This window comes from Drosophila biarmipes, chromosome X, assembly GCF_025231255.1.
Source record: "Drosophila biarmipes strain raj3 chromosome X, RU_DBia_V1.1, whole genome shotgun sequence".
NCBI classification, from domain to species: Eukaryota; Metazoa; Arthropoda; class Insecta; order Diptera; family Drosophilidae; genus Drosophila; species Drosophila biarmipes.
In genome coordinates this window covers 12,518,865-12,540,910 of record NC_066611.1, presented here as the reverse complement: position 1 = coordinate 12,540,910, position 22,046 = coordinate 12,518,865, and the positions used below count along the sequence as shown (strand labels likewise).

The following is a 22,046-nucleotide window of genomic DNA, read 5'->3' as shown; positions in this document are numbered from 1 at the left end:
AGGGGCTTATCATGTGCCCAAAAATTAAAAATTTTTAGGTTTCAATGCCAATAAATTGAAAATTTAACAACAAGGTATGACATTCCTCATTCTGACTCTTAACCTTCATCTCACCAAAAAAAAATTAGCAAATATACATATGTAATGATTTCCAACTAAAATGGTTCTGATATAGGCTTTTCTCATACAATATACTTGGTCTAGCTTAAGGGGTAACTTAAAATATTTAATTCACTAAAGTACATACCTGAAGTAGTTTTCGATGCTCTGGAGTCTTCAATGACATCTACGTATATATTTATATATCCAGTAATCATTGCAAAAGCTCCATATCCATCCATATTTATCCAGTGATCTGTCCAAAAGCACCAACACACACAATTCTTCGCTGAAACTTCCGGTCAACTGAGTTTTCGAGTGACCATAGCACCCATTTTTAGCTAGAACTAGAAGAAGAAGAGATCAATTTATTGTTAGCATTATCAATGACGTGGCCAATTGTATAGTTCATGAGTATTACATAACAAATACATGTTTAGCTTATTTATACAGCATAAACATTCAACATGTCTTAAGTTGTAAGTTGGACGTTTAATGTTGGATGTTACATGTTCAATGTTACTTGTTCAATGTTACATGTTGATTACAATGTTGCACATTTAACAACAAACATTTAATTAACACCTATACATATAAGATTCATACCTAGACAGGATCTCGACGCACTGCATCCTGGAGTCCAGTGCCACCTCCACCTTGTCCAAGAGGACCATCACACTCACACACACACTCGCCGGAACTTCCGGTCAACTGATTTTGAGAGCGACCATAGCCCACAGGTCATGCATTTTCGAGCTAGAACTGATTGGGAATTATAAGCTCCCACCGAAGAAATTAATTTGGAATTAACATTTTCGATGACGTGGCCATTGTAAAATTTAAATAATATTTAATAATTGCATAATGGCAGGTTATTTTTACAACGTCAAACATTAAACATGTCTTACGTTGTTAGTTGTATGTCTTTTGTTGAATGTTACATGTTGAATACCACTTTAAAAAATATTAAATTTTTGACAATTTTTTTCATTTTTTGTAACGGGGTGCATCAGGATTTTTTGAAATTCCGATTTTGGCGAAAAATGCCCCTTTTTTAGTGGTTCTTTGATCGTAGTTTAGCCAAATCAAGGCGTAGAGCGAAAAGACCAACTGTTTTGAGCAGCTGGCGAGCTCTGCTAACGATCCCCATCACTCAAAGAAATATTTAATTTTTGACAATTTTTTTCATTTTTTGTAACGGGGTGCATCAGGATTTTTTGAAATTCCGATTTTGGCGAAAAATGCCCCTTTTTTAGTGGTTCTTTGATCGTAGTTTAGCCAAATCAAGGCGTAGAGCGAAAAGACCGACTGTTTTGAGCAGCTGGCGAGCTCTGCTAACGATCCCCATCACTCAAAGAAATATTTAATTTTTGACAATTTTTTTCATTTTTTGTAACGGGGTGCATCAGGATTTTTTGAAATTCCGATTTTGGCGAAAAATGCCCCATTTTTAGTGGTTTTTTGATCGTAGCGTAGCCAAATCAAGGCGTAGAGCGAAAAGACCGACTGTTTTGAGCAGCTGGCGAGCTCTGTTAACGATCCCCATCATTTAAAGAAATATTTAATTTTTGAACATTTTTTTCATTTTTTGTAAGGGGGTGTATCACGTTTTTGTGTACAAGAAATGTCAAAAATTTTAAATTTTCAGTTGTGAATGCCAATAGATTGGAAATTCAACAACAAACTCAACGAGGTATGACGTACCTCTTTCGGACATTTACTTTTGTTATAGCAGCCAAGAAACTGAATATTTTCTACTATTTTTAAACAAAAGAAAAACCAGAACCTAATTGCGCTGAAAATAGTGGTCGTAAAAAGTGAAAATCAGATGTTGGCACTATGTAAACAAAGCCCCGAGCTCCTTTTCCGTGCCCCAAAATTGAGGCAACAAATTTATTTATGCATTCAATTAGCATACAATAAGGGGCGGCGAAAGGTGTGCCACAGGGCGTGGCAAGTTGGGATTCGACCGGTGATTGAGAAATTACTTTAAAAAGCAAACAGCTGGCGTTCGAAAAGAAAACGCTACTGTGCCTTTTGTTTTGTTTTCCCCAGTGCCCCGCCCCCAAAATTTCGCTGCTAGGAACCTAAACAAATTTCATGGTGAGCTCTTTCTTAGGAATATGGCCCCCAACTCCCCGCTTTTTCTTGGTTTTTTTTGTGCCCTTATTGGAGTACTTCGCAGCCGCATTTATTACTCATTTACAGACATTTTCGTCTTTGCTCCCTCGTTCGTTTTTCCTCATTTTTTTTTGCTTTGTGTGGGCTTTACTTTTGTTATTTACTTTGGACTGCGAAACGAGCAAAAGTTTGAAATCTTTAAATGAATTTAATATGCACAAAGGATGAAAAATATTCTTAAAGGGGGGCGAATTTTCCATGGCGGTTGGTTGCCGTATGATCTCCTCATCATGGCTCATCATCGTCTGGCGGGCCGACGTATATATGATTTCTGGATTATGTTTATTAATATGTTGATATAATAACTTTGGCACCCCCCCTTTGGCACAGTGTGTGGGTGTGGGCGTGGCAGCCGCCGAGCGGCGTCGTCCTGGCGGCAGCCACAAAAACCGCAAAAAGGGTTCCAGAACGGAGATTACAGGAACAGGAATTCGTGCCCCAAAATGGGGGCTTTAGGAGGTAAAAAAAAAGACCCAAAATGGGCATAGATTTTTTAGAAACACAGTTTAGTTACACCTTCGGTTTTCGGGGGATGTGCATATATATATTGATGGAGCGATTGCAGGATTGATGGCTAAATTCTGGCTGAAATTGCAAATACCAACATGTTGTTATCTATTAACGTTTATATAAGATTATTCGTAATACCTGTTTTTAATTTAATATAGTTAATTTTATAAAAACTACATTTTATTAAATTTTGTTGTTTAAAAAAATATAGTTTTATTGCACTTGCAAATTTTGTATTAAATAAATTATTAAGAAAAATAGTTAAAAGCATTTGTGAAAGTCTGAAAATAAATTAAATTATTTTAAAAAATATTAAAATTTAAAGAACTGATATGTACAGCAAAGGCTTCTTAAAATTCAATGAAATATGTTTATTTAAATTTAACAAACTTATTTGTACAGCAATGGGTTTTAAATTCTTAAAACTGAAATCAAATAAAATATGTTTCCCATAGTACTAATAAATACGAAAAGACAAATAGAGTGGGAAATTTAATTAATTTTGATCTTGTTTACTTGCCACTCAGCTGACTTTTGAACAGCTCTCGCCGGATATGGCTTTAATTTATTTCCCTGTTGCCCCCACCCACCGGCGACCCTTAGTGTTTTAGGTCGACTTAACCTTTGACCCGGCCAATCTGTTCGTTGCCTCGAGTCGTCGCCTCCGCGCCGAAGAACTTTCACATCACTGCGCATTAATAAAGCATTAAAACCAGAAGGAGCGAACGGCACTAAGACAGGGTATTATTGTCCAGATTTAACGAATTGTGAAAAGGCAATTCCAATGAAAATGAAATATTTATGGCAGCGACCGTCTCCCTCAATTCGGGGCATATTTTATTCAGCATTTTCACATGCGGCCACGTGGCGTATGAGCAATGCACAAAGCACACAGAAGGTGGGCAGTGGGTTCCACGGAATGCCACGGCTGCGATTACCAATCAACATCGAAATGCGAGTTATGTGGGCCCACAAACATATCCCATAACAGGACACAACTAATCCAGGGGAATGTTAATCTCCAGGCAGAGGCAAAGCTAATTTTAACCTGTCGCAAATGAGATGCTAGTGGGTCTGGCACTACTTGAAAGGAAATTAATACACAGCCTCGGTTCGCAGAACTCATTGTGACTTAATTAATAAAACCTAGGCACAAAAAATATCAATAGAAAATATTTGCGAAGCTTTTATTTAAATAATATATTATTAATTATATATTTATAACGTACCAATTTGTATATTATGATTAAAAGAAATGTTTGGTTTTTATTTTTTATTAATCAAATTATAGTACAACTAAATAAATACAACATTTATGTATTTCTGGTAAAAAAATAAATATTTGTATATCGTCATTTAATTTAATATGTTATTACTTGAATTATTTTTTATTTTTTTGATATTTTTAAGCTGCTTTAACCTGCTTTATATAATACTTAAGTTGTATTATTTTATTAAAATATTTATTTATTTTATTGTTCTACTATTTATTTTATTATTTAAAAACCTGCACAATTATTTGTAATATTTTAATATTACTAGTAATTATCCAATTATTTAGTTTTTTTTTGTTTTATTATTTATTTTTTATTTTGAAACCCTAAAGATATACTCAATATTTGTTTCCAGTGTATGCTGAATAGACAAAGCATCCGCTTGGCCTTCGTAGGCGTATACGTGATATTGTCCACATGGAGCTCATATCACGTATACGCCACCAATTTCTTTTTCTATTGGACCTCTTTTTTTGCTTCTCCCCCCATTCGACAATTTTGTTAAACGTCGTTTGGAATTTTTCACATTTTCGCTTCGAACTGTTGGTTTTTGGCTGGCGAAATTTTTAATTGGTGAGATGAACTGCGAATTGCGCGCCCTTAAAAGTTCAGGGAAATGGAAAAATCTGCTGGGGGAAAGTCCGTGAATAAAAAACCGCAATTAGCTCGTTCTGTTTCGCCCATTAAAATGATTTCACTCACTTGTGAGGTGGCCTTTTCTCACATTCCCCAGACCTTCTCCATTGCTCTGCGGCGATCCCTTCTACATTTCAGCTTAGCCGCGGCCAAAGCCGCTTAGCAAATTATCAAACATAATTTGACATTTTTCCCAAATCTCGGACGCACAAAAAGAAAAGCCAGGAGAAAAGCCAAGGAAAAGCCAAGGAAAAGAGAAGAACAAAAAAGCTGAGAAAACCCCAGATTTTTCCTTCTGCTTCTGGTGGGTGGAGGGAAAACATTTAAAGAATTAATAAAGACATTTGTCTCAGTTCTCTCAGTTTTTGCCGCCTAATTTATTTATTTTTTTTTTCTGGCCCCCAAAAAAGCCGCTTTTCTGTATGTTTGTATTTGTATGTATGTATTTTTGTGTATACTCCACTTGGCAGTTCATTTGGTTTGCTGCTCTTTGAATTTTAGTTCGAAGGGAAATGAATTTGGGCATATTGGTTATGAGATTTTATAGTTTTTATTGGAAATTAATTAAAATGTAGATGTAGATATATCAATTAAATTTATTTAATAAAAATTTAGTGAATTTCTAAAGTTTCAGAAATATTTTTTTTTAATTCCTAAGCTTAAATATCAATCAATTCATGTTGTAAATAATTTATATTTTTTTTAATAAGCCAAAAAAAAAGTTTTGCCTTGCTAAAATATACATTTAAGACCAAAACAACAATACCCTAGAAATAGTCCACTAAGGTATGCCTCTTTGAACACTTCAATGCCCTTTTTATTCCCTTAGAAAAATATAATATTTAAGCGTGCTGCATTTTTAATATTTTCCACCCACATATGTTGCCTTAACAGAGTATCTCGAGGTCCTTGAGTGGTTATTTAACACTCTCTCGACCATTTGCTGGCCGCCTAAGTAGCTCTTACCCACAGACACACACTCACTCGCGCATGCACTGGGGGAAAAAAAGGGGGCTGGCGAAAGGCCTGTCCGGCTGACCGAGCGGCCTTCTCCTGGCTGTTGATGTAGCCTAATGTGCTTGTATTTACTTAAACGCACAAACGACTTTCTCGCAGGACCGCCTCCTTCTCGTCCTTATTGTCCTGCATTAGCGCCCACTTCTTTCCCTTTTGCGAAACTCCCTCGGCTGATGAGCAGCAAATTGAATTTTATTGACTTGATTCGCGTTTGCTGACCATTTTTGCTCGGCTACTCTCTGTGTGTGTCTGCCAGTGTGTACTCAATAAATTGATTTCTGATTATCATTGCATAGTAAAATGACTAAATCCGTGAGGAAGGCAAAAATAAAAATAAAAATAAAAAAAATGAGAAAAAAAATGGCAAGAAAGCCGAGGGAAGGCAAAGGAAATGCGAGGAGAGCGCGTAGACAGAAGTTTTAATGAAGCGTATTAAAATTTAATTAAATAACAATTTGCACAAATGTAAATAAACATGGCGCTGCTTATGTAAAGCAGCCGAAGGACCAAGGCCCAAGCACCAAGGACCAGGCGGCTCCTGCAGGACACTCTCTCGGCAAAATGGCAACTGGCAACCGGCAACGCCCAGTGCGGCGAACTGAACTTTGGTCATTAAATTAAGTGCACGAGACGCCGCCGTCGATGGCGCGACCGAAGACGGCGGAAAATGGCCGGGAAAAGGCGGAAAATCGGGGCGGGCTGGCGGTCCTGTGACGTGGAGACCACAGCCACAGGTAGACCCGCAAAAAGCGAGAGCAGTTTGTTGGATTTGCACCCAGCTTTTTTTTAGCTTTAAATGTTTTTAAAAGTTTTGGGGAAAACAAAATTTCACATTTTATTTTATTTAAAAACATTTGAATATTAAAAGCCTCGTCTTTCATTGAAGGTATTGATTTTTAAATACTTGCACATTTAATTATACATTTAAATAAGCCACAGCCAAAAGCGAAATCTTTTTAATATATTTTCTTTCTAATTTTAAACTTTTTAAAATAATTTTTAAATAAAAAAATGTTGAGTATTAATTTTAAAGGCGCTTAAGTATTTTAATTATATTCTTTCATTTTAATTTATCATTGAAACTATATTATACTATAATTTCTTGGGCAGCACTTTTCACTTGAATGTTAAATTTTAAATTCATTAAATTTGTTAAAAAAAAATTGTAAAAATGCAAAACAATTTTTTGCATCCACAAAATCTATTTTAAAGCTTTTTAAATTCAAAAATATTATTTTAATTGCTTAATAAACGATATTGTTTTAAACATATTGAGTAAATATAATTTTAAAATAAAAAACACAAAAACGTATGTGAAATGAAACTTTTCGCACAATTTAAAAATGGGCGCCCCCCGCCCCCTTGTAAACGTTCCACCATCGGATCGCATCACTCATACGCAACGTTGAACGCGCTGCTTTTTTCGCGCTGCCTGCCTGCGTTGCCCTTTGCATACATGTGCGTGTTTTTTGGGGCGTGGGCGTGGGCGTGCAGGTGTGTGGGTGTGTGGGCGTGGCAGGTAAGGTCTTAATTGAATTTACTTTTTTCCAGTTGCGTTGGCCGGGCAACACCCCTTCTGCTCATCAAATTTTTCACCCACTTTCGAGCCCGAAAAAAATACCAACTGAGCCTACACATACATGCGGCATTTTTGTGAAACAAGACAATTTAATAAATTTTATTTAATTTTCTTGGCTTACGCAATGTGCTTTCGCTATTCGCCTACTGACGCCATTTTTCTTGTGTCCTTCGTATATTTTCTGATACATTTTTCATTAATTTTCGAGTATTAAGCATTTCAAGTGGAACTGAAAAGCGGCTTAAAATAAAACGAACGCTTGTATTTATTTTACACAATTTAATTCAATCGATTTAACACATATTCAATGGAAATTAAATATATTATAAAATGTATAAAACCATTTTTATAACATTTTCTTGCATTCTTAAATGTCTTTTAACAGCGCCTTTCTTTAAGGGTATTAAATTTGTCTGCTGTCTACAATTAAAATAAATTGTCGTTGGCTGGCCTGATTTTTCTTCTTCTTTTTTGCCTTGCGAAAAGCTCGTAAAAACGAAGAAAGCAGCAAATTTTAAGCGGCTTGAGGTCAACTTTTTTATGGGTTACCTTTTGCTGTCACAGATTTTTTCCCCACAAGCCAATTCCTTATCAACTGTTTGCACTTTGTACGGGTCTTGTCACCCCCTCAAAAAGAAATCAAATAAAACTGACTTAACTTCTTTACATTTTTACAATAAAATGCGCGAATAAATAACACATTTATAGCATGCTTTCGAGTGATTTGTCAGGGAAAAAGAAAAAAAACTGTGGGAAAGCCCAAATAAAATATTAATTACACGCTAATTTCATGCGTAACCTTGGCGGTATTTTTGCGTGTGTATGTTAGAGTGATTAATAACCGACAAAACGGCCAATTTATGTGTGAAACTTCGGGGGCTTTACACAAGAAAATGTTCTTTACTCGTTTCAGAAACCTCATAAGTGCTTAGAAAATTGAGAAAAATTGTTTACTTGGAAGCTCAAAGTACACATCATTTCCTTTTGGTAATTTATGAATATAAAAAAGGGTACATTTGTAATACAAAAAAAAAACAAATTAATAAAAACAATTCAACAAAGAGTTTAAGTATGTTAAGGGGTATAAGTTATTTTAACTATTTTATATTATTCTATTTTGTATTATTAAATAAATCTGTTTATTGTTTTATATTTTTGCTAATAGGAAAGAAGGAAAAGTCATTTTTAAATACTCAACTTTTTGAATAAATATTTTAACCATTCACATAATTTAAGCAATTATTAAAAATATAATAATTTTTAACAGTAAAAAGTTAGACCTATTTTTAAGCTCTTTTTGAATTGTTTTAATTTTATGAAATAAAATAAAGGAAATTATTCAAGTTTTTATATTATTATTATCTATCATATTACCTCCCCTCAATTGTTAAATATTTTTTAAAATATATTTTTACATATATAAAATAAAAAAAAATGTTTATTCATATTTAAATGTTTTTAACACCATTTAAATTAAAAATCGAGGAGGAAACCCCTTCAAATAAAATGCCTAGCGATCCTGTAACATTGATCTAGTTTGGCCGACAATCCCAATCAGTCGGCGGCGTATCAAGTGACACGGGGCTCAAAGGATTCCAGGCTAATGACTGTGTTCCGTGTTCATTAGACGGCCTATGCCAAAAGATAACGACCACGTTAGTTGAGGTGGCCAAGAAGGGCGGAGGCCGGAAAACCGCAGGCGCGGTTCAACTTGTCGCCAAGCCAAGGAGCCGGGCGAAATCCCTTTGGGTAATGGCTGGTAATTATCCCTAATTAGTTGTAAAATATTGAAGCGAAAGTATTTCGGTTTTTTTGCCATTAGCCAAAAACTTTGCCAGACCCTTTTGCCGTAATAATGATAATCATAATAATGGCATTATGCCTGGCGAGCGAAGTAAAAATGCGATTACATCTGCGTCTCAGTGTTCCAGTGATGAATTGTCCCCGTGTTTTGGCATTTCCTTAATGTCATTTTTCACAAGTCCAAAATTAATTACCACAAAAAATATACCTTACGAGCAGATAGTGAATAGTTAACAATTGCTTTTAGCCCTAATGAATTTCGTTGGAAATTTTCCATTAACTCGAAAAAAAACTGTTGGTCCCTGCTAACTTTCAGCTAAATTTAATTTGAAAATAATTGATAAAGTTTCATTTTCAGTTGAAATGCAGTGCGAAAAATAATTGTAAAATTGTACCTTATAGTTAATGGAAATTTAAGCGGTTTATTTATGACCAGCTTGGTTTTTTGTTTATTGAAATTTTAGTGTTGGCCAAGTTTAAGCGTGTTTTTTACGGTCGAAAGCACTGACCGGAACAAAGTAGTTCCGCATTATTTTTTGGCGCTTTTCCCGAAGCTCTTCCATAAATTTAATTAACGATAATATCCACGCCCGCCAGCGCTAACGGGCAATGTTTTTTGGTCGCCGAACACGCAGGTGGGTGGTGCCGGGCGGCCCTCGGGGTGGTTCCAGGTGGTTTCGGGCGGTCGGGCGGGTGTGGTCCACCAGAGTCAACCTGCTTAAGTGACATGCAAAAACGAGAAGACCGAAGGGAAAGTGGTGCAAAAAGAAAGCGTGGCATGCTTTTAAGCGAGAGTCACGCGTCGAGTGGCGGGCGTTCTTACCCCACTCTGGGCACTGGGAAAAAATTAAAGAAGAATATTAATTAACTAAATAAAATAAGAAAAGGCAAAATAAATAAAATAATAGTCCAAAAGAAATATATTATTTTTTTTTTTAAATAATTAATAATAATTACATATGTTCCTATTTATGTTTGTTTACTTTTTTTTTAAATTTATAAACACAAATAAAGTAGCTTTTTTTGTTTTATTTTTTTTAAAATTATGTGACATCTCTAAAGTGTGTGTGAGTTTAAATATTTTTTAAATACACTTTTAGCCTTTTAAATAGTGAATTACATAAGTTTTCAATTTTAAAACATTTATTTTTAAAGCGCAGAAAAAAAGTGGTTTCGTGGAAAAATTCACGTCGCGTCAAACAGAAAATATTTTTGAAAGTATTCAATAGTTTTCCGTTAGCTAGATCGCAAAAAAAAAAACCAAAAAGGTTTCTTATCGATAAGTATAGATAAGTAAAAATCAGTTTTGATGTTTTGAAAATTAGCGCACTTAAGTAAAAATATTTCCTAAAATCAGCAAAATTGTAATTTATATTTTTTAAATAGTTGTGCAATTTTTTTATGCTTAACAAAATATATAAAGTGAATTTGATGATTTTCTTTTAAATCAATATGCGTAATATTACTTAGGAAATTTATAAGAACGCCCTGCAAAATATGTTTGGATTCAGAATATTTAAATATACATTTTTTTAACAATGTTAATCCCTTGATAGGTGGATTCACATAAGTATAAATATGTATAAAATTTTCTTTTAATTTTCTAAATGATTTTTCACAGATATATATGCATTCGAAGAAACTATTTTTAGTGTTCTAAGTAAGAGGCTTTACTTAGAACACTAAAAATAGTTTCTTCGAATGCATATATATCTGTGAAAAATCATTAAGAGTAAAAATACTTTAAAAATTTAACCAATTTCTCTCAGTGTGCCAGCCACCCTCCTCTGTGGGTACATCACTTGTCCAGCTGAACTTTCAGCCCAGCAGCTGCTTTCCTCGCCAGCATGCTAAGCGGGCGGGGCGGGGAAATGGAAAAGCCGGGGGGTGGTGCAGACAGCTGGCAGGCAGACGACACTTTCCATCGTCATCATCATCCTCATCAGCTTTTCTTTGTTTTCGCTATTTTCACTCTTGTTGTTGCCGCCGCCTGAGCGACGGCTGCTAATTAAAATAGTATGCAGGCAGCATCGGCTTAAGTGCAGTTTGGCCGGGGAAAATGTTTTTCCTTCTGGCCAAAATGGGCCGCCGCAAGTGAACCGCGTGACAGGAAAAGCCGAGAGAAAAAGTGTTAAACGTTTTGTGAAATCATGGTTGCCATGGCTTCAACTCACTGGCTTTTATCTGGTTATATAAATTAATTACATTAATTTGATTCGCTTTATTTTTCGTAAGCAGCTTTTCCATCTTAAACTGCAACTCCTTGTTCCTTTTTTCCCCCGGCTAACCTCAGGTGTTTTGTGGTTTCCTTTCCCAGCTGACGGTTTTTCCCCATTTTCCTCGAGCAGCTTGTGACTCGCCTTAATTGCATTTTCCTGTAGTTCGGCTTTATCTTTTTGCCTGTCACTTCTGACCATTGTTTTTTCGGGCCAAGAACTAATGCCAACTTAATTTTCCAATTTACACGAGAGCGAACAATGGGAAAACACTTTGCGAAAGTGAAAATTTCTGCATAATTAGCTAAACGCAAGGGTGGTTCGCCGAGCAGGAATGCTAATTTATTTTAATTTAAACAGCAGGCTTTCTTGTTTTGATTTGCCTTTACTTGTATTATTTTTTAGTTCATTTTTCTCACAGCTGCACGTGACGACTTCCGTTTGCATTTTTATTGCCAGCTTGCCAAAAAGTCGGCAACTGGTTTCTTGTGTTGCAGCTTTTCTATGGTCTTTCCATAGAGTTTTCCCCATTTTGGCGCATTTTCCTTGGCTGTGATTTGAGCAGAGTGCACGCAACTTAGCTTAGCTGCGACAAATTTATTGTTCCGAGTGCATTACATTTCCCCCCCAAGAGCCCGGAAAAATGGCCAGCACTTAAATAAATTTATGAAAATATGCAATGTGCGGAGCGTGTTGCTGGCAATTCTCGGTTTTCCCCAACTTGCAGCCAATGAAAATGCTAATGCCGAAAAAATGGGGGGTAGCTAAATAAGTTAAAGTGCTGGATTACTTGGTCGCCGCTCGGCGGCAGTATGAATTTCAATTTTCTCGGGAAAACAAATGCAATCAGAGGAAACACTATACCTAAGGGGTGGGCTTTTCTTAATTTTGGCTTATTTATCACAATACATGCTACCTTGGTCGTGGGCTTAAATTGTGGTAATTAAAATGTTTGAATTGAAATTTTATATATTGTGATATTTTATTTGTTTTAAATATTGGTAAGAAAGGGATTTTTTTAATATTCTACTTAAAAATGCATCATTAATTATTGAATATTATTAAAAATTTTAAAGTGTTATTTTTGCACCCTAAAAAATATTGCAATATACATAATATGTACTGAATATCTTAGGCAAGTTTTTACTTATTTGTAGTTTTAAATATTATGTTGGTTTAAACAACAATTTTAAAATTATTATAATATTCTTTTAAATACTCCCTTAAATTTTGTAGCTAAAATCATACAAATTTTTAAGAGATTAACCATTAAAAAAATGTTACTTCTTTAATATCCTACCTAAAGCTTTATAAAAATGTAATATTAAATACAAATATTAAATAAATAAATAAAAAAAATTTAAATAACATTAGCATAGCTTTTTTTAATATTTTATTTGTTTTAAACACAATTACAAGCAAATATTTATTAAAATTTAAAATTTAATTTAAAAATGTTGTAATTTAAATCAATAAGTTTTTTAAAGCTACACATATTTTTCTAGACCAAAACTGTTTGCGAAAATCCGTATTAAATTATTTTTTAACTCTAACTTTAGCTTATGACGCAATTCACATGCGTTGACTGCTTTGCCAGCGGAAAGTGGTTATTTTTCATCAGCTTTTCCAGCCAATTGACTTGTTTGTTTGAACTTTGAACGTGCAAATTTTCCATTGTCATGTGTCAATGGCCCGCCGTCAGTGTTACCCAACACCGCCAGGTCCCGCCTCCGTTTTCCACCCCACTTTCCAACGCCCCTCCCTGAGCTTTCCCGCCCCCCAAAGGCTTTGCTCTCTGCTGGAGCCTGAGTCAAATCACTTGCAATTTGACTAGACGATGTCGCGACAATTTTTGTTCTTCCAGCGCTTTGTTTTTATTTGTGATTTTCCTTTTGTATTTTCTTCACGGTTTTCTTTTCGTTTTTCTGTTTTTTTTTTTTTTTTGGGTGACAAATTTCCAGAGCTGCGTGCGGGTCACTTGGCTTGGATTTATTTTAAACTTTTCTTGGTTTTTTCTTTTTGGTGATCCCCGCCCTGAAAACTGAAGCGACACCTGACAGTTTTCTTATTTATTTATTTTTCGCTGAAAAATTACATAGAAAAAAGTGAGTGGGGGCCTTGCCGCCGGGGGACCTTGTGCTTAGGTTAAGCCAACTTTATCAACTTAATTTGTATACAAATTCATATATTTCATAATTTTTTGCCTTTTTTTTCGTCTGCCTGCTCTTTTCCTTTTTTCATTTTTCATTTTTCCACTGTTATTATGGCCTGCGGAAAGTTTAGGCGCAGCCTTCTTGCTTTTGGAAAAATTGTATTTGAAACTTTTGTGAAAAGTAGCAAATGCTCTTTGGCGGAAAAGTGGGCGGAAAAGTGAGTGAGTGGGGGTGGGGGGGAGGTTGTGGCATAGGCACGTGCCATAAGCCATTTGTCAACAAGAAAAACTGATTGGATTCCATGACTAAGTGCGGTGGTTATGGGCCCTCCAGTTTTTGCCGGGAAAACGCTTAAAAGCAAAATGTAATCACACTTGGTTAACGCCGCCGTTGAGCCAATTTGCCTGTAAGTAGAGCACGGCAAATGAAAGGAAAATAATGAAAATGAAGGCGGAAAAACCCGGATAGACAGTTGGGCGTGAGAACAAAAGAAAAGCGCGGGGAGAGCCGTTAAAAGGAAAGCATTTCAATAATAATTGCATAGCCCCGAGAATTGTTTGGAGAAACTTTGCCAATTAATGCGGAAAACGCCCGGGGTCACTCCAATCATTTTCCAAAGTGGCGCAAAAAAGTAGATTAGATTGAGATGAACCTGTTGGCATAGGTTTCATTTAAATATTTAGTTAAAATCAAAAAACCTGTTTAGTAAAAATGTTAAAATATATATTTTTTTAATACAAATTGTAGTAACTTTATAAGTATTAACCCCACAATTACTGGTTATAATTATGAGAGTCCTTTCCCCATTGTTCAGCCCACTCAATTTAAGAGGTTCTCGTTTGGCAAACATGGCCAAAAATAATTTTGTTTGGATTTGCAGCTGTTCCGAAAAGTTCATCATTTTCAGCGTTTTAGGACTTTGTCTTTGTTTTTCTTGCTTGCAGCAAAAGGGTTTCGCTTTAATTAGCTTTTCCCGAGCGGGAAAATCCAGGGCTTAAGTGGATGCGGAAATGGATTCTATTTTCCATTGTTTGGGGGATTTAATTTAAAAATAAATTGGTTCATGGGAAAATTATAGATTTACATATATTATTATTATAAATGTATATATTTTTTTGCTATTTTATTTTTGTATACAGGTATTAATTTACTATTTTCCATTGCTTAGGGGATTAAATTTTAAAATAAATTGGTTCATGGGAAAATTATAGATTTACATATATTAATATTATAAAAATATATATTTTTTTGCTGTTTTATTTTTTTATATAGGTATTAATTTACTTATTTACTAATTGAATTATTAATTTGTTGTTTTTTCTATTTATTTATTTTTTTGATTATTTATTTAGTTATTTTTTTATTTATTTATAAATATATTTACTTATTTATATATTATTATTTATAATTTATTTTTTATTTACTTGTGTATTTCATGCACTTATATAATTATTAAAATATATATTTATTATTTTTTAGATTATTTATATGCTTTTTTATTTGATTATTTAATTCATTATTTCTTTATATGTCTTTTTACTTCATTTATTTATTAATTTATGTAATGATTTTTTTTTTATAAATGTATTTATATTTTTATTTCTATTATCCTTTACTTATACCGCCAACAGAATAATTTTCTTATCTGGCTAATGTCTTTGCTTTATTGGCTTGCAAAAAATCCTAAGCTACTATTTACCGATTTTAAACTGTGGTTACAGCGCTATTTACCTTCATTAGGCTAAAAAAGAGAACCCAGTTTAAATATTAACCTCCTAATCGCCGTGGGGTAAGCGCACATGGACGACCTGCAGTACAATATCGATTCGAAATGCCTTTTAATGAACCACTCGGTGCTCGCCGGGAAATGCAAGCCACACACATTAGCCAGGAGTTGGACTCCACTCCGTTTTGGGTCACCGAGTGGCGTACATGGCGTATGCATGATGTAACAGAGTGTAGTCGAGTCCTTTGCAGCATTTGAATGCTGTTTCCTTACTTTTTCCCCCTCCTTATTTTCTGTTCCATCTGGGAATACACCGAGAGTGAAGAGGGTACGCACTTTCCCCGCACGGTAAACAAGTGAAAAACATTTCCATTTAGTCCACATGCACACACACAGATGGAGATGGCAAAACACGACTGTGTATTTGCCATGTTTTTAATCCACTTGAAGGCACTTAAGGCAGATCACTGCCAAGCGTAAATGCCCCAAGAGCGGTGGGTGGGGCCAAACAAATTGTACAAGTTTAGATAACTATGGAGCACCCACAGGCCCCCCTTTCAGCTGCTTCAAATTCATAATTCCGATATGAAAAAAAAACCATAGAGCCGGCAAGGAAGCTGCGACAGCGCAGACAACAAATGAATGGCGGACGGGAGGCCAAGGGTCAGCATAAATAATCGACCCAGGGGATACTCTAAAAAGGACCAACAGATTTTAATCGCAAACATGCCAGAAAAAGGCGTTTTCTTGTGTGTTTTGAAGTACGGCGAGTTAATGGTTTGGCAACCCTTCCTCGCTACTAATAAATATAAACTGAAATATGCTGCAACATTAACATATATTATTTAAAAGCCTGAAGAAAACAGCTCAAGTAACTGAAGAATTTTCGCTTTAATATTTATTCCTATTAAAGCATTATATATATTGTTGCGGCGGTTAAAAATAAATATTACCATTTTAAGAACATACAAATTATATAAATAATTTACCTTTAGTATTTGAAAGTATTTTTGTATTTATTTTAATATTAAAGTTATAATGAAAAACATAGTTTGTATTAAATTAAACTCTTTTATAATTTCTTGTTGCGAAGAAAAATAAATATAACTAATTTAGTATCATAAAAATAATTTCTATTAATTGTTCTATTTTATTTAAAATTAATGTTGGGTTAAATGTAAGCTTTTCAAATTTTTTTTAGGTTTGGAAAGCAATATAATAATTGTAAATTTCTTTCTTATTTCCAGGTAAACATTTCCCCTGAGCTAATTGTGAAACTGAAAAATTTCAAAGGCAAGTTGCCCAAATATTTTACTATAATATCCAACATTTGTATATGATCGCTGATACCCTGCACCTTCGCCATGAATATGAAACAATGTATCATTCGGAAAATGCGTGTGTGTAAACTATAATAACAGTAATAACAACTAAACTCGATGGCAAATGACAGTTCTCAGTTCGCGCTGAAAAACCCAAATCCCCCCCTAACCTTCTACCCCACTTTTGTATTCCAGCCCCCGCCCTTGGGCAGTGCATAGATTACGTTGCCATTTTCCGACGCTGACTCAGCGGAAAAGCAGAAAGAGAAAACTTCTGACAACGACACACGTCTAAGATTACATGGGCGGTCGGAAAATGGGGGTCGGACAATTGCTGATGGCAGGGGAGTGGTGAAAGGGGGACCGGGGGGTTCACTTGCCCCTGATCGAAGGCATTTTCCATGACGGGGAAAACGGAAAATGGCGGGGCACGTTCGACGCTTCACTTAATTAAGCGCCTTTTTGTCTGCTGTAAGTTGATAATTGAGGTTTTGCCGGTTTTGCGGCAGGCAAAAGTTAATCCCTCCCACTCATCAAACGGCCCCTTTTCCTCCTCCAATTTCCCATTTCCCGTTTTCCGTTACCCACTTTCTCCCAGGCCCAAAACAAGAACAAGTAGTAACAAAAAGCGGTCAAAGGAAGCCGACGAACTGCGCTTGAATTGCTCACAAATAATAAAGAAATAATTCAATTTCAACTCTGCCTTTTTTTGTTTGGTGAAGAAAAGCATAAAAGTTTTCCCTCCTCAGAAAAAATAAATCAAGCTTTGTTAGAAATGGCAAAAACTTTAAACAGATTTAAATTGTTGTTGCAAAGCACCTTTAATTGAAATTTTATTTGTATTTCTTTTCCAACTAAAAGCTCATTTTTAGGACTTTTTAAATTTTCTCTAAATAATAAAAATAATTCAAACTCTGTTTTGAATTTAATTTTCCTTAAAGAGATTTAAATTGAATACTTTTGTACATATTAATTATTTTTGTTAGCTTGGCACCTTTTATCCAAATTTATTTTGCATTCCAAAGCTTATTGGTTTTAGACACTTATTAATTTCTGTCTAACAAATAAACAAAAATCAAGCTCTGTTATGTAGCAAAATACCTTTAAAGAGATTTTAATTGAATATTTTTTGTACAACAATTATTTTTGTATGCTTTGCACCTTTAATTGAAATTGCTTTGTATTTATTTTGCACCTTGAAGTCCTTTTGGTTAGCCACTTATCAATTGTGGCCTAAATTTGTCAAACAAATTTCCATTTAATCAATTAAAATCTCTTCTTGTTTTTTCTTAAAACAAATGCATATAATATGTTTGAGCAATCATTCAAAAAATTCACAGATCCTAATGCCTAAAATAACAATAAAATTCTAATTAAAAACTTTGTTTACCTCGAGTCAACAAATGCTTGAAATATTTTGAGTTCATTGTGGCCAAAAGCTTATTTCCTTTATTATTTGCTCAAATTTACGTTTAATTTCGTGGTCATGTGTCTCTTTATTTAATTTTTTTTTTATATATATGAAGAGGTGTGTGTGTTTCTTGTTAGCCTTATATAAGCCGGGATTCCCCGCTTTTTTCACCTTCTCGCAGCTTAAGCGTATTGTACTGTCATTGTTAGGTAACGTTAAAAGCTTTATGTGGATTATGTTTTTATGGCGCCTGGTCAGGAGTGGAAATCCCAACGATCCGGGTCGAACTTCTTGGCCCTCTCAGCTTGGCAAATATTTGTATTTGCTGCCATTTTCCTGCAATCTTCAGCATAGGTAGCCGTGCTCCATTTTCCCCCATCCATTGCCGCCTCCTGGGAGACATGGCAAATATGCCAAGAAGTCTGACTTGGCCAAGCGAATTAAAGACTAAATTAAGTTTCCTGATCCCAATTTGATTACGACCAGCACGGCAAACACTTTAAATCTTTAATTCCTGGCCATTTAAGGGACAAATATTTGTTGAGCTTAAGCTTCAGCCAAGGTGTGGTCTAGATTTTATTAAAAACATATGGTGACTTATGGAGTGATTTAGTATTTTTTTAAAAATAATTTCCAGATTTAAAATATAATTTTTTAAAACTCTTAGGTGTGGAATTTTATTTAAAACTAGCATTGTTTTTTTTTCCTTATATTCCATTTTATTATTTTTGACTGAACTTTCGTAAGTTTGATAAAAGAAACACTAAAAAATATCTTAGCAGTGAGTTAGTATTTTTTAATGATACATACTAAATATCATAGTAAATACTCTTTTAAATTTGAATTTTTTTTTAACAATTAAAGTTTAAATATTTTATAGAAAATTGGTAATTATGTATTTTTTAAAACCATTCCATTTTAAATTTATTAGCCTAACTTTGGTAAGTTAATAAATACAACTTTAATTTTCTGTTGAGCAACTTAGTATTTTTTAAAAGAACCCACTAAATACCATACAAAATACCCTTACAGATTTAATATATTTTATTTAAAGCATGATAGGTTTAAGTTCCATTCCATTTTTTTGTTGTCACTGAACCTTGGAAAGTTTAATCAAAAGTCACTTTAAATAACTAAACTAAAACTTGCTGCTGAATAAAATTGCAAAACTGGTTATGGGTTTTGTTGGCACTTTTACCCGCTCTATTTTCTGTCTTCTTTTTGGGCGCAACTTTGCCAACTTCATTTTGTAGTCCAAAAAACGCCAGAGGAGTAGGAATTTTTTGTGCCGAGAGGGTTTTTTTTTTGGTTTCGCATTGATTGAGCTACGTGCCGATGGACGATGGCACCTGATCGTTCGCCAGTTTGACGATAAAGTGAACAATTTTTTGGTACAAATATTTGCAAGACACTTTAATTCGACCGACTAAATATATGTATTTGTTGGGCATTTTCGGTGGCAGATGAAGGGAAGCGGTTTGGGATTGATGATGATGATGGCGGCAAGGGGCTTTTCATGCTCCGTGCGCCGTGAAACGAGATACGACACACTCACATGCGTCCAAGTATGTGGAAAATGAAACAAGTTTCGGAAAAGCCGGGGAAAAGCGGAAAAGGGGCCGACATCGGTGGCGAGGACAAAGTTACTCGAATGACACAGAAGCAAGCTGCCATTAAATATAGACAGGATCCGTAGACACACAGTTGTCTCAAGTACAGCAAAGGTTAAGGAGAACCATATATCATTAAGTTTCAGCAACCCACAGGCGATAATAGAACTTGTTGTCATATTAGGTATCTTGAGAGCTAATGAAGAAAAATGTTTAATAAGGCGCTCACCCATTTAGAAACATTACAATATAAATTTATAAGAAATACTTTGCTAAAAACACTTTTTATTTAAACTGGAATTTGAAATTTTTTGCAGATATATAAACATTTTTATAATTTAATTTAAAGACAAGAACGAATAAACAATTGTAATAAAAAAATTCATAATTATATTTGTGTTATTTCATGCTTAAAATGTATTATTAATATTAATAAAGCGTTATTTATACAAATAATATTTCTGACAAATGCTTGTTTTATAATTTAATTTTAATTTAGAACCTTTAAAAAATATTTTAAATATTTTACCACAGAAGTGCCACTGACACTGTGGCCCCGAGTGTAGGCGCCACACAGACGGTGACATGTGTAACACCTTGTTGCCGGTTATAAAAACCACAACAGACTGAAACGCCACTCACAAATCGCCTTCGAGCGTGAGATCCTCGCACTCCCCGGATTCCCTGAAGTGTGAAGGAGTGCAGCTCGGGGGTTAAGTGGGTGGTTTTGGAGGGGGTCGCTTAGCCCCCGTCAGCCCCCTTGCACCTTTTTGTTGCTACAAATTAGCTTGGCAACCGACTTCTCAGTTCTTTTCTGTTTGATTTTATTTTTTAGCCTGCGGTTTTGCTTTTAACTTGACAGCAAACGGAGAAAAAAAGATAAGGGAAAAATAAAAAAAGAAAAAACTTGTAAACCCCTATATGACCAGCTTCAGGTGTAAATTGTTTTATTGACAGTTTGCGTTGAAAGCTTGCGTGCCAGTTTTATTTTTCTTCTGGGTTTTAAATAGCTAATAAAGGGTGTGCAACGTTTTGCAAGAATGTAGAAGGGAGCAATACTAAAATTAAAATAAATATTTAAGTTTAAAGGGTTTAGCTTTCAATAAATATAAAACAATAATAACCAAAGAAAAGATAAATAAAATTAAGCAAATTATTTAAGTGTTAGGAGTCCAACTTACTTTTAAAATGAGTTCAAAACAATCGAATAAAATACGGAAATAATGCTGCAATAATCTTTACATACTATATTTTTTTGGAATGTTTATATCTGGGAAAACTTAAGGGAAGTATAAATATCAGAGTGGCAATAACATGCGCTGCTACCCCGGCTTAAACCCCTCCCAAATCTTTCCTAACTAACTTATTCAGTGTTATTTTAGACAGACGGAACGACGAGCTAGCAAAAAAAAAAAAGGGAAAACACATTGAAAACTCCCCAGGCCCAGCCCCTCGCGATTTTCCCCGAGCTTCCTAGACTGCCAACTTTGATATGGAAAACTTTGCCCGACTGTTGCTGCTGTTGATGCTGTTCTTTACACATTTTACGTGCAGATTTGGAGCTCCCCCGAATATATTTTTATGCACTGATAGTGGCCCTTTGGTACTGCTACCCCCTGTTTTTCCCCCCGAAAACGAGTTGAAAATTTTCAACTTTTTGCCTGGCTGAGCCAAACGGTTTTCCCCCCTTTCTTTTTTTTTGCTGTTTCTGATGCTCCCCTTTTGCATTTTCCGAAAGAACAATGTTTTGCTTCTGTCGATCTTCTTTATTTTTCCCAGCTGCCCTTTCGCTGCTGTTTGTTTTGCTATTTTGTTTTTCTGCTTAATTAGATTTCGCATTTTGTAGCATAACAATAGCTCCATACAAACGCATATTTATACGCTGCTGATAATTGGTGGTATAAATCATGCGGGCCACGCGGCGTATGCGCAACGTGTGAATGTGCAAAATGAAAATGAAACGTAGCGAACGGAAAAAGCCGCTTACAAATTGCGGGAGCGGAGTTGGCCAAAGTATTAATAATAGTCGGGAGTTGGCCTCATCGCAATCTGTTCTCGTTGTTACAGCCAACAAAAGGTGGCACAGTGGCCTGGGATCTTTGGGGGTATTACAAAAAAATATATATATTTCTATGATAACAATGAATAATATTTATATAAGTTTCTGTTCTATGTATTAATTTCAATTTGATTGATTTTAAAAAAGGTAATAAATACCAAATTAAATACCAAAAAATTTGTATTTTATTTATTAGTTTTTGTTTTATTTTAATAATTTATACCTAAATTATATAATTGTATAAAATATATATGCCTATATATATACATACATACATATTTTAATTATAGTAAGCTTGAATTTGAAAAGGTAAAAAAATATTCAAAAAAGACCGAAAAATACTGAAATAATACTGAAAAAATACTGCAAAAATTGAAATTTTGGAAAAATAAATAATAATGTGTAAATTTCTTCATCTGCACAGTTTCTCGTTTGTTTTCTGTTTAAAAC

General features: G+C 34.6%; 1 protein-coding gene across 1 annotated transcript in view; it reads left to right on the top strand.

Annotated features, from left to right (window-relative positions):
• The window catches only part of LOC108025937 (allatostatin-A receptor), a 102,041-nt gene that overhangs the window by 18,955 nt on the left and 61,040 nt on the right, over window positions 1–22,046 (top strand). The gene's annotated exons all lie outside the window — the stretch shown is intronic.